This window comes from Rhincodon typus, chromosome 38 (assembly GCF_021869965.1).
Source record: "Rhincodon typus isolate 14 chromosome 38, sRhiTyp1.1, whole genome shotgun sequence".
NCBI lineage: Eukaryota > Metazoa > Chordata > Chondrichthyes > Orectolobiformes > Rhincodontidae > Rhincodon > Rhincodon typus.
In genome coordinates this window covers 19689119-19705654 of record NC_063369.1, presented here as the reverse complement: position 1 = coordinate 19705654, position 16536 = coordinate 19689119, and the positions used below count along the sequence as shown (strand labels likewise).

Sequence of the window (16536 nt, the reverse complement as noted above, 5' to 3'; positions counted from 1 at the left end):
GTCACAGGCAGCAGAGTTAGTGGCCGTTACATATGTGGTTGGTCACCAGGAACTCTTTCCACCCGGATCAGTGATATACTCTGACAGCATGTACGTTTGTAATAGCCTCACGGAATATTTGCTCCTATGGAAGGTGACAGGATCCGTCTCAGTGGATGGAAAGCCTCTTTGATCAGCTGCACTGTTACGATATATCCTTAAGGAAGCACAAGGGACAGAATGTGGGGTCAGGAAGGTAAAAGCTCATTGAAAAGTGTCTCCCAGGGGGAACAAGAAGGTGATGATTTAGCGAAACAAGATGCTGTAAATGGGCAGGAATGGTGACCGCCAACTGAAGAAATCGGGGGCCAGAAAGAGAAACCGGTCGAGGTAATGGATTTAACGGAGGAACAAAAGAAAGACAGGGAATTGAAAAACAATTAATTGAAGGAGTAGAATCAGACACACATAAAGCACACAAGGGCATCCATGTTATGGAAAACTACTCCATCCAAGAAGGAAAATTTGTTTGCAGAGGGGGAACAAAATCAAATAATTCACTGTTATCATGATTTATGAACATAGGGTATAGAAAATAGAACAGTATAGCACAGTACAGGCCCTTCGGCCCACGATGTTGTGCCGACCATTTACCCTAAATCTAAGGTCCATCTAACTTCCACCCCTACCTTTATACTATCATCCATATGCCTCTCTAATAGCCGCTTAAATGCCCCTAATGAGACCGACTCCACTACCCTCTCCGGCAATGCATTCCACGCCCCTACCACGCTGTGACTAAAGAACCTACCTCTGACGTCTCCCCTACATCTACCTCCATTCATTTTAAAATTATGCCCCATCATAGTCACTACCTCCACCCTCGGAAAAATTCTCTGCCTGTGCACTCCATCTATACCTATGATAATTTTGTACACCTCTGTCAAGTTACCTCTCATCCTTCATCGTTCGAAAGAGAAAAGCCCTAACGCTCTCAACCTTTCCTGTAAGACCATCCCTCCATTCCAGGCAACATCCTGGTAAATCTCCTTTGCACCGTTTCCATCATTTCCACATCTTTCCTGTAATGAGGCAACCATAACTGGACACAGTACTCCAGTTGTGGCTGAACCAGGCTTTTGTATAGCTGGAGCATAACTTCATGGCTCTTGAACTCAATCCCTCTATTAATGAAAGCTAACACACCATGCGCCTTCTTAACAACTCTATCCACCTGGGTGGCAGCTTTCAGGGAACTGTGGACATGAACCCCAAGATCCCTCTGCTCCTCCACACTGCCAAGAATCTTTCTGTTAACCCTGTATTTTGCTTTCAAATTTGTCCTTCCAAAATGAATCACGTCACACTTTTCAGGGTTAAACTCTATCTGCTACTTCTCAGCCCTGCTTTGCATCCCATCAATGTCCCTTTGTAACCGAGAACAGCCCTCCGCACTGTCCACAACTTGACCCACCTTCGTATCATCCACAAATTTACTAATCCACACTTCCACTCCTACATCCAAATTATTTACAAAAATCACAAATCAAACAGGACCCAGAACAGAACCTTGTGGTACACCACTTGTAACTGAGCACCATGTTGAATATTTTCCATCCACTACCATCCTTTATCTTCTCAGGGTCAGCCAATTCTGAATCCAATCTGCCAAACTTCCCCCTATCCCATGCCTCCTTACTTTTAGCATGAGCCTACCATGGGGAACCTTATCAATCGCCTTAAATTATATCCGTGTGTGCCACATCCACTGCTCTGCCTTCCTCGACATGTTTGGTTACCTCTTCAAAGAATTCGGCAAGGTTTGTGAGGCATGATGTACCCCTCACAAATCCATGCTGACTATCATGAATCAAACTGTACCTATCAAGTGATCACAAATCCTATCTCTCAGAGCCCTTTGCAGTAGGTTGCCCACCACTGAAATAAGACTAACTGGCCTGTAATTTCCGGGGTTATCCCTATTCCCTTTTTTGAACAAGGGAATGACGTTTGCCACTCTCCAATCTACCGGCACTATACCTATGGACAGTGAGGACGAAAAGATCATCACCAAAGGCCCTGCAATCTCTTCCCTTGCTTCCCATAGAATCCTTGGATTAATCCCATCAGGCCTGGGGGACTTACCCATCTTCAAGTTCCTCAAAATTCCTAGTACATCTTCCTTACTAACATCCACCTCCTCTAGCCTACTAGCCTGTTTCACACTGTCCTCCCATACAACTAGTTCCCTCTCAGTTGTGAATACCAAAGAAAAGTATTCATTAAGGACCTCTCCTATTTATGGGACACAAAGGGGTAGACAATACGCTGGATAAAGTGTAGGAAGTGTCCGGGTGTCCTGGAATGAAAGGTGATGTGGAACACTATGTTATGAACTGTGATCTGCACACAGCATAACCCCAATAGGACCATTAAGAAGGGAGCCCGCTGACATACTGGATGAATAGAACGGCCAAGGAGTAATCTACAAATAGACTTTACAGGACTCTTACATCCGAACTCCAGGAGGATACAAGTAGATCCTGGTCATCATGGATACCTTCAATAAATGGGTTGAAATTTTCCCAACAACAACAAACACAGCGACGAACGCAGTGAATATTTTGTTGCAATGGCTATTTTCTCATTGGGGTATACCCCAAAGTATAGAATCAGACCAGGGACAAATTTTACGGCCCAAGTCATGCAAAATGTAACAACTCTTTATTTTTGAATCAAACAGAGATTCCCCACACCCTATAGACCACAGTCTAGTGGAATTCTGGTAAAGACTGAATCAGACACTGAAAACCATGACAGCCAAAATGGTGCAGCAGCACAAGACACCCTGGCAGGTTGTTCTGCCTCATGTGTTAATGATACTTAGGAACATTGTGGCTTCATCAACAGGCTTCACTCTTTAAAAGCTCATGACAGGAAGGGACATGAGTGGAATGGAGAGATTCGTCGGTTTGGACTTGTCTGAACTCAGGAAGGCAATATTATATCAGACAAGTGGTTACAACAGTTGGTAGAAATAGTAAAAGATTCAAATTATGTAGCAGCCCACCAGCAAGGGAAGAAGAAGCAGCAAAGTAAGGCCTATTTTGACACAAAAGCCAGCCCGATAGAATTGAGGCCCAGATAAAGAGTAATGATAAGAGTATACCAGCCCAGTTTATTCTTCAGCCCAAAGCTCACCAGTCCCTATGAGCTGGTGGATAGAGCCATCACATCCATATGCAAGGTATTAACGGTGCCAGGTAAGTGTGGCTAGTACCACATCAATCAGCTGAACCCAGTAGGGGGGAAGCAAGATGGCCATAGTTGGCATGTGATGCTTGATGTTAATGATGTTTTGAGTTCCCAAGGTCAGAGAGAGCAGGAACAAGATCAGTTACAGATTCCCAGGGAGCTAACAAGAAGGAAAGTTTATATCGGCCATCCATGTAAAAGAGATAGCCGAGGAAAACAACGAAAGGAAATGAAAAAGGGTGGAGAAGGTCAGTGGATCAGAGAATACATACAATTAGAATCCAAAACAGATTTGGAGCCGGGGAGGGACGATCTGGCCCAGAGTAAGGAAAACATGGGCTTCTCATTAGTAAGAAGAGAGCAATTGTAACTAAGAACAGAAATTACACTTGTATGTTACAGGTTTAAACGCGGATGAGGGGAGTGATACATTCCTATCGGAATGATCATGCTTGGGACGATGGTTGAGCAGGTATCAGAGTCATCGCAACGAGTGAATGCGCCTCGAGGAGTGTCAAGGCTGGAAGAATATTCAGTGATCAAGAACGACTCTGGTCTGCAGCACAAGATAATACGAACTAATACAGGAAGCAGAGGGGACTTAAATTTGTATTATACAGGAGCAGATGGGCTGGCATGGATGGGAAAAACACTGGGTATACTTGAAGGAACAGGGGTGCAATTTTCATACAACAGGGTTCTGGAGGTGACATTGGCTCTAATCCCAGAAGAACAAATTACTCGTCATTTTATCAGACCATTTATTAAGCAACCATTAGGAAGTGACAATTGAGGTAAAATCATGATTCACTGGGAACGCACCACTGAATATCAACTGGGGAAGTGACACATCACAAAATATATTGGCTGTAGTGGTTACTCAAAGCAATTCAAATAAATTGGTTGGATCACTATTAGTTGTACATGGAAAAAATTGATACAGATAGATAGATAAAGGGCATTGAGAGATGTGGACAAGGGCTTCTGTCGGGGCCCGGGCCCTTCATAATTTTCAGGACCTGTAGGAAGCGAGTGACCCCACATCCCCCAGAAATTAAACCACACCAGAAACTAGATGCAGTGAATCACAGCACAGGATGGAAGGTAGGGGAGACAGGAGAATCTGTCACTTTGGTACCAGGATATCGGCATGTCCAGGTAGTCTTTAATTTGACTGAAATAACGGCTCCAGAATAGAGCCCATCCAGTACAAAACGTCTATGTGCCCACCTCCTTGATGAACAATTGAGCAGGAGTGAGCTTATGATCAACAAGAATAGAAAGAAAAGAGGACTATTGGAGTTGGCCAGGGGCAGGATATGCATCAGGAGTGGCAACTGTTAACACCTTGGACACAGTAGAATTAGAAAGTCAGATACAATCCCTTCAGCTGAAAATGCAGCTCATTACTGGGGAAGGGAACTTAGACCAGATACGGACCAACCAGAGAGATCCAGATGGGTCACAAGAGACCCTGGACACAGTGAGATTTCTAAAACCTTTACTGGAATCATTGAGCGTACGGCCAATACTTCTGAGGAGGCCCACAAGGCCGAGGTGTGTGCCATAAACACGAGCTGGATGTTGACAATGATTGGGACTGATGTGCTACAACTGCATGATCACCGTATCCCAGACTGGGTGTCAGATGAACAATTAATAAAGTGGGTCGGAGAAAATGAACCTCTGTGTCACCTCAGAAGTTTGGCCTTAACCAATGGCGTGTTGTGACAGTGATAAATGGAAGTATTATGTTGGGGCAGTGTTTCATATTCCCTGACGTGAAAAGTCCTTCAAAAGGGATTCATAATGTGGGAAAGTACCATGAAAGTACTTGGATATCATTAAAGTAACCCACGATCTCTCGCTATGGAAATGGATTGTGTTGCGAAAGGAGTAGATTTTTCAAAATGTCACCAAGGAAGGGATCACTGGGCCTGCTCTGACATTCAGTGAGAGGGCAAAGATCTGGCAAATAGACAACTGTGAGAAAGTGCAATATTGTCCACTTCAGCAAGAAGAATAAAAATAAGCATTTTATCTCAAATGCAGAGAGATTACGATTCACCAGTGACCAGAAACTGAACTGGACAAGCCACTAAAATACTCTGAATACAAGAGCAGGTCAAAGGTTAGGAATACTGTGGCAAGTAACTCACTTCCTGACTCTTCAAACCCTGCCCACAATCAAGGCAGCACAAGTCAGGAGTGTGATAGAATCTTCCTCAGTTACCTAGATCGATGTAGCGTTATGAAGCTCGACACCAGCCAGGACAAAGCAGCCTGCTTGAATTCATACAATAGAGGATTCAAGGAGAGGGGAGACCAAACACAGCTAACTATAGGTCAGTTAGCATAACTTCTATGATAAGGAAAATATTAGAGTCTATTACAAAGGGAGTAAATTCAATTCCTGCACTGTCTGAGGTTACCATAAAGTTTCCACATTCTCGTCCTAGCCTCTTACCTGAGGCATGGTGACCTCCAGGTTAAGTTCCCCACCAATCACCTCTATCTAATGAGACAGCAGCCACGTAGTTCTTTGGGACAATGACAATGTTACCTTCAATTGGAGAACTTTCAGGAATACATTATTTGATCATATAGAGTCAGCCTGGCTGCATGAAGGGACGTTATTCCTGCTCAAATTTATCATATTTTGAGAAGAGGACACATACAGATTGGAATAAGTGAAATCAGTAGATATAGTATATTTGGATTTTTAGAAGGTTTTTGACAAGCTACACATCAGTCACCTTAATAAGAGTCCATACTGTTGGGGATAGTATATCAGCATGGATAGAGGATTGGAGAACTGATAGAAGACAAGGGGCGAACGAAGGGGGAAACTTTCAGGATGTCAATCTGTTTCTCATTTGGGTCACATGGGTCAGTGAAGGACTCAATTATTTAAATTAGATATTATTGACTTTGTTTAGGGGAGTGAAAGTATTATTTCTGCATCATTTGCAAACTTGGCTACAAGTGAGCGGGCAATCGGTAGGGATAACACATGGAGTTTGTAGAGCAATATAGATAGTTAGGTGAGTGGTCAAAAATCTGGTGTTACACTTTGGGAGAAGGAATAGACAATCTGAATATTATTTAAGTGGAGAAAGACTGCAGAAAGCTACAGCACAGAGGGACTGGGGAGTCCTCCTGCATGAATCTCAAAAAGCTTATAGACAAATTCATCAACTAACAGGAAAGGCAAATGGAATGTAATTCTTCATTTGAGAAGAAATAAAAATTTGCAACTCTTGCTGAATGAATACGAGGCCACACGTAGAATACTGTGAACAGTTTTGGTCTCCTTATCTGAGGAAATGTATATTGGCATTGGAAGCTGTCGAGAGAAAGTTCACCAGGCTGATAAATATGGAAGTATTTTCTCATGAGGAGTGGAGTTCAGTGGGCTTCCACTCATTAGAATTTAAAGAAGGAATGAAGATCTTATTGAAAAATAAGAGATTATTAGGGGGATTCTCAAGATAGATGCATGAAGGTTGTTTACCCTTGTGGAATAGCCTATTACCAGAGGACATACTCTCAGTAACAAAGAAACACAGAAACTTAGCAAATAGGAGAAGGGGTAGTCCTTTTGGACCTTTGAACCTGCTCTGCCATTCACTATGATTGTGGCTGATCATCCAATTTATCCCCTTTCCTGCTTCCTCTCTGAGATAACAAGGTGCAGAGGTGGATGAACACAACAGGCCAAGTAGCATCAGAGGAGCAGGAAGGCTGACGTTTCGGGCCTAGACCCTTCTTAAGAAATGAGGGAGGGGAAGGGTTTTCTGAAATAAATAGGGAGAGAGAAGGAGGCGGATTGAAGATGGATAGGAGAAGATAGGTGGAGAGGAAACAGACAGGTCAAAGAGGCGGGGATGGAGCCAGTAAAGGTGAGTGGAGGTGGGGAGGTAGGGAGGAGATAGGTCAGTCCAGGGAGGACAGACAGGTCAAGGGGGCGGGATGAGGTTAGTAGGTAGGAGATGGGGGTGGGGTTTGAGGTGGGAGGAGGGGGATAGGTGGCAGGAAGGACAGGTTAGGGAGGCGGGGAGGGGAAGGGGAGATTTTGAAGCTTGTGAAGTCCACATTGATACCATTGGGCTGCAGGGTTCCCAAGCAGAATGAGATGCTGTTCCTGCAACCTTCGGGTAGCATTGTTGTGGCACTGCAGGAGGCCCAGGATGGACATGTCGTCTGAGGAATGGGAGGGGGAGGGGGGAGTTGAAATGGTTCGCGACTGGGAAGTCCAGTTGTTCAGTGCGAACCAAGCATAGGTGTTCCACAAAGCGGTCCCCAAGCCACCGCTTGGTTTCCCCGATGAAATCAAACCTGAATAACCAAGGAAGTTGAGGAAGGTATCAAATTGTGGGGAAAGCATTTAAGGAGATGAAAATCAGTGATAAATTCAAAATCTAGCAAAGGAGGACAAAAAGCCTAATAAAAACAGAGAAAATAAACTGCAAAGAGCAATTTAGCAAGGAATGGAAAGAGTGAAAATAACATTTTCTTTAAATGCATTTTAAAAAAAGATTGCATGCAAAGTGAAGATAGACTACTTTGATAATGAACCTTGCAAGTCTGTTATGGGGAAGCCAGGAGATGGCAGAACAGTTATACAGATATTCCGCATCAGTGTTTCTAATGGAAGGTACTTTGCACATTCCACAAATACTAAAGAATGTGAGAGAGGATTTAAGTCCCATCACCATGATTAAGGAAGTAGTATTATACAAACTAATGGCTGAATTATCCCCTGGAGCTGCTGACTTGCATCTGAGGATCCTAAAAGATTGAGCTACAGAGACAGTGGATGTGTTGGTTGACATTTTTTCAAAAATCCTTGCATTCTGGCAAGTTAGCAAAAGATTGGAAAATTTGCAATGTGACACCCCTATGGAAAGGAAAGAAGGCAATCAAAACCATTTTCTTCAGAAGGCTGAGGGGAACTGGATAGGCATAGATAGCTTTGTTTCTAAGACTATTTCTCACCGAGAGTTGAATTGTCTCATACCTGGGGAAAGGAGAGAGAGAGTGGGGAGTCATGCATTGTAATGTGGGAGGGGTGAAGTACAAGTGAGATGTCATGTGCAAGTTTATATGCACAGAGTGGGAGGAGTCTGGAATGAACTGTGGTGGTACAAAAAGGTGCATTCAAGAGACTTTGATAAACTCAATCTACAATAAATGGATGGATAGATATAGACCAAATGCAGGCAGAAGGAATTAGTTTAATTTGGTGTCATGTTTGTCATAACATCGGTAAGTGGCCTGTTTTGGTTCCATCATCTGTTTTACATTCAGTGGTCCAAAAAGCAGGTCACCATGGGCTGATTAACATAGAACATTGCTAGGAATGCATTGGAATCATCTATTTGCCAAGTACTAGAAAAACGTTTTCAAAATCTTCATCGAAAATCAAACAGAGGCAGCATAGCTTCATGAGAGCAGAATTTATTTAAGTTTTTTGAGGAAGTCTGAACCAGAGAGTAGAAAGGCAGGTGAAACATTAGATGTGTTGTATCTAAATTTCGAGAAAACATAACTCAGAAGAGGTTAAGTCATATGACTAAGATGGAGAGGAATTTCTTCCCTAAGAGGGTTCAATGTCCTTAGATCTCATTGCCACCAAGAGCTGTGGGGGCAGAATCCTTCTGTCTATTTAAGGCCGAGAGATAGATTGTTGATCACGAGGGGAAATCAAGGGTTATGGGGAAAAAGTTAGGAAAGTGGATGTCAGTAACATCAGATCAGCCACAGTCCTATTGAATGGTGGAGCAAGATTGAGGGCCCAAATGACTCACTCTTGTTATTATTTCCTATGGGCTGATGAGAAGTCATTCTGATTGGCAATTTGCCTCAAACTGATACCCGTTTCTGGACTTCATGGTCATTGGGAATATCCTTCCTGCATTTACCCTGCTTGGTCCTGTTAGAATATTGCAGGATTCTGTAAGATTTCCCCTTTATTCTTCAAAACTATCTATATTCACTTGAGAAGTCACATGATATCAGGTTACAGTCTAACAGGACTGAAATCATAAGCTTTTGGAGCACTGCTCATTTGTCAGGTGAAGTACACTGGAAAACCCAGCACCACTAAAGCTTGTGATTAGAAAAACCTGTTGGACCATAACCTGGTGCCGAGTGACCTGACTCTGTCGACCCCACTCCGACACCAATTAGCGTCATTCTAACTGGTTCATTCTCTTCATTCCTCAACTCTGCCAACCCAGGAATCTGTCCAGTAAATCTTTGCTGCATTCCCTCCATAGCCAGTACATCCTTCCTCAGGAAAGGAGACAATACATGCACACAGTACTCCAGGTGTGGCCACTCTTAGGCCATGTATATTTGCAGCAAGGCAGCTCTAATTCTTTCCTTAAATACTGAGGGACAACATACCATTTATACTCTTCACCACCTGCTGCATCTTCGTGCAGACTCTCAGCAACTGGTGTCAAAAGACTGGATTCATTGCACTCGCCCTCTTCTCCATTCTATTACTATTCAGATAGAAACCCGCCTTCCTGTTTTTGCTTCCAGAGTGGATAACCCCATCTTTATCCATATTGTACAGTGCAACTGCATACTTTCTGGTTGCCATGTTACCAGAAGGATGTGGATGCTTTGGAGAGGGTGCAGAGGAGGTTCACCAGGATGTTGCTGGTATGGAGGGTGCTAGCTATGGAGAGCTCGAGTAGATTAGGATTATTTACATTAGAAAGACAGGTTGAGGGGGGACCTGATTGAGGTCTACACAATCATGAGACATATAGACAGGGTGGATAGCAAGAAGCTTTCTTTCTCTCCCTCCCTCCCTCCACCCCCCAGCCCCAGAGTGGGGGGGTCAATTACTAAGGGTCACGATTTCAAGGAGAGGGGAAAGTTTAAGGGAGACATGTGTGGAAAGTTCTTTATGCAGAGGGTGGTGGGTGCCTGGAATGTGTTGCCAGCAGAGGTGGTACAGCTGGGTACAATAGCATCATTTAAGATTATCTGGACAGATGCATGAATTGGCAGGGAGCAGAGGGATACAGATCCTTGGAAAATAGGTGACAGGTTTAGATAGAGGATCTCGATTGGTGCAGGCTTGTAGGGATGAAGGCCCTGTTCCTGTGCTGTAATTTTCTTTGTTCTTATTGAACTGCCTTTACTGTTTATTTACCCACTCACTCAACCTGTCCAAATCACAATGAAGAAAATTCTCCTCCTTAACAGTTCACCCTCTAACTGTGATTCAGAGATAGTGGGAACTGCCAATGCTGGAGAATGAGATAACAGTGTACAGCTGGATGAACACAGCAGGCAAGCTGATGTTTCGGGTCTAGACCCTTCTTCAGAAAACACTGATGCTGCTTGGCCTGCTGTGTTCATCCAGCTCGACACCTTGTTATCGCACCCTCTAACTGTACCTGCTTTGGGAGTGGTAATGGGGAGATCAAGGGAGCATTCAGTTTAAAAGAGCATTACACCATATCTAACACATGTAGTACCTGCTTTTGGAACAGTTGTCTGCACACAGTGCACAGGGAACTTTACTCTGTACCTAACCTTGTAACTTTGCATTGCCTGGGAATGTTTGAATGCCACACGTAGATGGAGCTCTATTAACATTGAACAGAACAGTACAGGCCATACAGTACATACTATCATCCATACACCTATGTAATTGCTGCTTAAAATGTCCCTAACGAGGCTGACTCCACTACCCTCTCTGGCAATGCATTCCACGCCCCTACTACTGAGTAACAAACCTACCTCTAACATCTCCCTGATATCTACCTCCACTCACTTTAAAACTATGCCCACTCATAACAGCTACCTCCACTGTAGGAAAAAGTCTCTGGCTGCCCACTAAGTCACCGCTCATCATTCGTCATTCTGAAGAGAAAAGCCGTGGCTCTCAACTTTTCCTCACAAGACCTTCCCTACATTCCAGGCAACATCCTGCTAAATCTCCTCTGCACCTTTTCCAACACCTCCACATCTTTCCTGTAGTGAGGCGACCAGAACTAGACACAATACTCCAGAGGTGGCCAAACCAGGCTTTTGTATAGCTGGAGCATAACTTCACGGCTCTTGAACTCAATCCCTCTATCAATGAATGCTAACACCATATGCCTCCTTAACAACTCTACCTGGGTGGCAGCTTTCAGGGAACTGTGATCATGAACCCCAAGGTCCCTCTGCTCCTCCACACTGCCAAGAATCTTTCCGTTAACCTTGTATTCTGCTTTCAAGTTTGTCCTTCCAAAATGAATCACCTCACTTTGAAGGGGAAAACTCCATCTGCCAATTCTCAGCCCAGCTCTGCATCCTATCAACATCCCTTTAACCTAGAACAGACCTCCGCACTGATCATAATGCAACCCACCTTCATATCATCCGTGAACTTGCTTCCACTCCTTCATCCAAATCATTTGCGAAAACTCAAATAGAAGAGGAGCCAGAACAGATCCTTGTGGTACACCACTCGTAACTGAGCACCATGTTGAACATTTTCCATCTACTACCACCCCTTGTCTAAAGGTCAGCCAATTCTGAATCCAATCTGCCACATTTCTCCCTAACCCATGCCTCCTTACCTTCTGCATGAGCCTACCATGGGGAACCTTACCAAACACCTTACTTGAATTCATGTATACCACATCCACTGGTCCACCTTCATCCACATGTTTGAACACTTCAAAGAATTCAATAGTGTTTTGAGGCATGATCTACCCCTCACAAATCCATGCTGACTATCATGAATCAAACTGTGCCTTTCCAAGTGATCATAAATCCTGAGCCCTTTCCAATAATCTGCCCACCACTGAAATAAGACTAACTGGCCTTTAATTTCCAGGATTATCACTATTCCTTTTTGAAAGAGGAAATGACATTTGCCTCTCCAATCTATCGGCACTATACCCATGGAATGAGGGGATGAAAAGATCATCGCCAAAGGCCCTGCAATCTCTTCCCTCGCTTCCCACAGAACCCTTGGATAAATCCCATCAGGTCCAGGGAACTTATCTTCAACTTCCTCAAAATTCCTAGCACGTTTTCCTTACTAACAAATATTGACCTCCTCTAGCTTACCAGCTTGTTGCACACTGTCCTCTACAACTAGGTCCCTCAGTTGTGAATACCAAAGAAAAGTAGTCATTAAGGACCTCTACTTCTTTAGGCTCCATGCACAAGTTCCCCTTACATTCCTTGATCAGCCCTACCCTTTCTCTGGTCATTCTTATTCCTCACGTGTAAAAAGCCTTGGAGTTTTCCTTCATCTTATCTGCCAAGGTTTTCTCATGCCACCTTATAGCTCTCCTAAGCTCTTTCTTCAGCTCCTTCCTGGATAACTTGTATCCTGCTAGAGCCTTTTCCGATCTTTCTTCCTCTTAACCAGTCATTTGACCGAGAACCAAGGCTCCCTCACTCGACCGCATCTTCCATGCTTGATAGGGACAAACGCATCGAGCACACGCAGTATGCATTCCTTGAACAACCTCCACATTTCAACAGTGCTCTTCCCTGACAGCATCTGTTCCCAATTTATGTTACCCAGTTCTTTCCTAACAATTATAATTACCCTTCCAATTATCAACCTTGCCCTGCTGTATGTACATATCCTTTTCCATGAGGATCGTGAAAGAAACAGCTATGATCGCTACTGCCAAAATGGTCTCCTACCAACAGGTCTAACACTTGGCCCGGTTCATTGCTAAGCACCAAATCCAAAGTGGCCTCTCCTCATGTTGGTCTATCTACATACTGTCAGGAATCCTTCCTGAATGCACTGGACAAAAATCTGCTCCATCTAAACTATTAGAACTAAAGTGTTTCCAACCAATATTTGGAAAGTTGAAGTCACCCATGACTACAACCCTGTGACTTGTGCACCTTTCCAATATCTGCCTCCCAATCTGCTCCTCTATTTCTCTGCAACTATTAGGGGGTCTGTAAAAAACCCAAGTGACTGCTCCTTTGCTCCTGACCTCAACCCAAACTGACTCTGTAGGCATATTCTCGAACTGTCTTTCAGTCGCTGCTATACTCATCCTGAGTTGCAATGCCACTCCCCACCTCTTTTTCCACTCCCCATTTCTTTTAAAGCATCTATATCTCAAAACTTCCAACCATTCCTGTCCCTGAGATTTCCAAGTTTCTGTAATAGCCACAACATTGTAGTTCCAAGTACCAATCCATGCTCTAAGTTCATCTGCCTTATTTCTGATACTTCTATCATTGAAGTATACACACCTCAAAGCATCTGTGTCCACAATTATGCTCCATCAACAGCATAAACCACCTCACTCCCTGTTGTGTCCATTGGAAGGCTGAATACCTCATCCTCCGAATGACTAATCTTGTTCCCCACCCCCTGCCAATCTAGTTTAAACCATCCTGTGTAGCTCGATCAAACCTCCCTCCCAGGATATTTGTGCCCTTCTGGTTCAGGTGCAACCTGTACAGTAAGGACAGGTGCCACCTTCCCCAGAGTGTTCCAATTATCCACAAAATGGAACCCCTCCAGCCACGTGTTTAGCTGCACTCTCTCCCTATTCCTTACCTCATTATCATGTGGCACTGGTAGTAATTCAAAGATAACTACCTTGTTTGTCCTGGACTTCAGCTTCCAACCTAACTCCCTGTACTCGTTTTTCACATTCTCAGTCCTTTTTCTCCCTATGTCATTGGTACCGAGGTGTACCATGACTGCTGGTTGCTCACCCACCCCCTTAAGGATCTTGAAGGCACGATCCGAGACATCATGGACCCTGGCACCTGGGAAGCCACATACCATCCGTTCACGTCCACAGAACCGCCTGTCTGTGCCTCTTACTATCGAATCCCCCACTACAATTGCTCTCCTATTCTCCCCCTTCCCTTATGTGCCACAGGGCCAGGCTCAGTGCCAGAGACCTGTCTGCTACATCTTTCCCCTGGTAGGTCACCCCCCCAACAGTATCCAAAATGGTATACTTATCGAGGGGAACAACCACATGGGATCCCTGCACTGTCTGCCTATCCCCTTTCCGACAGTCACCTTGTTCCTGTACGTTGGGTGTGACCATCTCCCTATAACTCCTTTCCAATCACCCCCTCAGCCTCCCGAATGATCCGGAGTTCATCCAGCTCCGGCTGGAGATCCCTAACGCTGTTTGTGAGGAGCTGGAGTTGGGTGCACCTCCCACAGGTGAAGTCAGAGGGGACACCAGCAGTGACCCTTACTGCCCACATCCTGCAAGAGGAGCATGCAACTACCCTAGCTTCCATTCCCTCTACTCTAGATTTCCAGAAGAATTTTAAAAGAGCCTTACCTTACCACCCTCCAGACAGTTTGTGTGTCTGGAAGAGGATGGGTGGGAGACACTACACGTGTAGTGTTTAGTGTTTAGCCAATGCCCGAATATATCGATTCCTTCCTGGCTTGCATTCTCTCCACACCCACTGCTGAAAACAAGGCCGCTGCTGCACAAGGTAAGTTTTCGTACTGGAGAGAAAAAGAACAGCCTTACCTTCCCGTCAGCACTCTGCCTCACGCTGCTGCTGAAAACTGCTGGGAAGTAAAAAGGTAGCTTTACAATCAGTTTAAAGATTAGAGGGAGGATAACTCTGGAGCAGCAGTGCTGTCCTTGTGCTTACATCATTTTCAGTCTGGTTCCAATTAAAGGTATCCCTAATCTCCCACACAGTTCCATCACCCCCTCCAACCCAGGCCCACTCCCAGCTTATTTTACCCATACCTTGCACCCATTCTCCCTACACCTTGGGGCCACTAAACAGCTGACCACACACACCTTCCCTTCCTGGCTTCCATGTTCATTACATCTTCCCAACACCATCAAATCTGAATCTCCACCTCAACTCCTGACCCTTCCCACCTAATTACCTTTCCACAGCAGTGAAGGATTTCATCAATCTGATAAAATTTGGCACCTATTTTCCTGGAATTTGAACTGCTTTCAGTCAGATTTGTATCCCCAAATCACTAACTGCACAACCACCCTCAGCAACATGGGACAAACACTTCCCTACCACATGCCCTGACCACACCCAGCTCTCCCCTGTCTCAGACATCAGGCTGTGCAGCTGATATCCTGCACTGATAACACTATGGAGATGACTGCAGACCTTGTTTTCAGTCCCATCAGTAAAAAGCATTTTTCAACCCATCAAGTTGGGCCTCAAAGTGAGAATGTAACATGGACAAAACCCACCAAGTGTCCACTCCCTCTTCCAAAGGGAGTATATTGGCACCAAGGTGGTTAGGTCAGCTCAGTTATATGAACAGCATGGCTTTTTGGCCATTGATTAACTGGATAATTAAGGAATATTTCAGATACAAAAGCGAGCACCCCATGTCATAGCTACAGTGACACATGACAAGGCTGCTCAGTCACCCAGTGACTATGAGCATTCATTCCAGTGACCATACACAGCCCTCTCAAGATGAGGCATTCAGATGCATTGGGCCAGAAGGCTTTTTCCACTGATGCACCTATTGGTTTGAAGAGCACCAGGTATTGTATGCTCAATCACACATTACATCATTCTGTTCATGAGAACCAACAGACATTCTCAGCATTTCCTACCAAAGTTTAGTTCATTCATGTCACTGAATTCCAGCTCATGTTGAGCAAGTCAACTACACCCTTTATTACAAATGCATTACAGACAGTTCTAGACGAGCACTAGGGATAGAAATGTGGCATAGAAAACAAACTCTCTCCCTCACCCCATGACCTCAACATCAGGGTAGAATCAATAAAAGCAAATGTGAGCAGGTCATGCTCTGCTCAAGAAGTCTTGGGATTAAGAGGGGAGGCCTCATGGTAAACTGATGGTTCACCAAGTATTTCAGGAGTTAACGCTGACAGGTGTGTTCCTTATGGAATTGTTTGATGTACTCTTGGGGGCTAGTGCCATGTGCCCAAGTGTGAGAAGGGCAGTCACAACAGTTAGCACAAGCTTTCCCAAAATACTGAACTGGTCCAAATAACAGGTGGTCTACAAATTTGTTTGTAGTTGTAATTTGATATAAACCTTTGAAGCTGAACAGAAAGGTGACAAAGCTCAATCTCCAGGGTATAGAACAGACCTAACTGTGGGAGTCAACAAAGCCAAAACAGAAATTGAAACCCTCCATAATGATAAATACTAATAAATTCCATGAAGATCAAAAAGACAAAACAAAAACCAGGTCTGAACAGAAGATTCAAAGAATCACTGCTTTATTGGTCATTTCATTAGTTGAATGGAGTTTGCTGGTGTTTCCTGTACAGGAACAAGGCCATCAATGAAGCAGAG

General features: G+C 44.3%; 1 protein-coding gene across 2 annotated transcripts in view; it reads left to right on the top strand.

The window, feature by feature from the left end:
- LOC125487237 (zona pellucida sperm-binding protein 3-like) overlaps positions 1–16536 on the top strand; it is a 32875-nt gene that overhangs the window by 15684 nt on the left and 655 nt on the right. The window lies entirely within an intron of this gene.